Source organism: Leptonychotes weddellii, chromosome 2 (genome assembly GCF_054177405.1).
Source record: "Leptonychotes weddellii isolate Sample4059 chromosome 2, ASM5417740v2, whole genome shotgun sequence".
Classification (NCBI taxonomy): domain Eukaryota; kingdom Metazoa; phylum Chordata; class Mammalia; order Carnivora; family Phocidae; genus Leptonychotes; species Leptonychotes weddellii.
Genome location: NC_138370.1, coordinates 56,667,491 through 56,668,748, shown reverse-complemented (window position 1 = coordinate 56,668,748; position 1,258 = coordinate 56,667,491).

Sequence of the window (1,258 nt, the reverse complement as noted above, 5' to 3'; positions counted from 1 at the left end):
GGGTGGCTCAGTTGGTTAAGCGACTGCCTTCGGCTCAGGTCATGATCCTGGAGTCCCGGGATGGAGTCCCACATCGGGCTCCCTGCTCGGCAGGGGGTCTGCTTCTCCCTCTGCCCTCTTCCCTCTCATGCTCTCTGTCTCTCATTCTCTCTCTCTCAAATAAATAAATAAAATCTTTAAAAAAAAAAAAATCTCCCTTAAAAAAAAAGAAATGTCTTAAGAGAAAAAGAGCTCTATCAGTATTTTTATTATGCACTGTTTTAATAATGTCTAAATTCAGAAAAATAAAAACAAATGTATCTTACATGTACCTATAAATACAAGAAAGCAAGTATTATTATGTGAAGCTACAAATGGCCTTCATTTCATAGATAGAATTCCAGCTTTCCTCCATTGAAACTGCACATTCAAATGGGAATAACAGAAAGTACAAAGCACTTAGAAATTTTCATGTGGACATTGTTAGGAATTGTTCCAGATGTGTGAGAAAATATAATTTTTCACTTAATTAATGCAGTAAGATTAAATGAGATAATTTTGCGGCTATTTAGTTTATTTTAAATTTGATTAAAATAAGTAGTGCTCGGCCCTGTATCAAACTTAACAGTATTTAAAAAATTTATTTTAGGGAAAAATGAATTTAGTGGTATTTACAAATATTTATTTTATAAGCATATGGAAGGTATTTAAATTACTGATTAGATGAATCTTATTTACTTAGGAAGCTTCTATTACCATAGAATATTCTTTATTTTCACTATTTTAAAATTAGTTTATTTTTTAAAGGTGGTGCTATATTTAAGCCATCAAGACAGCAAATTCATACTGAAAGATTATAACATTACAGTTCATCAGTGGTACACAACATTACTAGACTATAATGCTATAAATAAGTATGAATATAAAAAAGATAATGTACTTATTTCAATGGTATTTACAACATTCTTGCAGAAAATTATTTTCAACATCATAATAGGCAAGATTTTAAATATTCTGATTTTTAGGCTTTATGTAAATGAGGTTTTTTTTAATGAGAGAGATTTTTATAGGAGTAACAGAACAGAAAATGCTACTATTGTTCCTTGTGACCAACATTCCCAGTTACTCTATACTTTGTGAGATATCTTCAATAAACATGAATTTTTTGGACCTGTCAATTAACTTGATCTCAGTCAGTTTAGCTTACTTATCAATGGAATTCATAAAAATTTGTAAGAAATCAGACTGACTTTTTAAAAAAGTATTTATCAGTAGATAT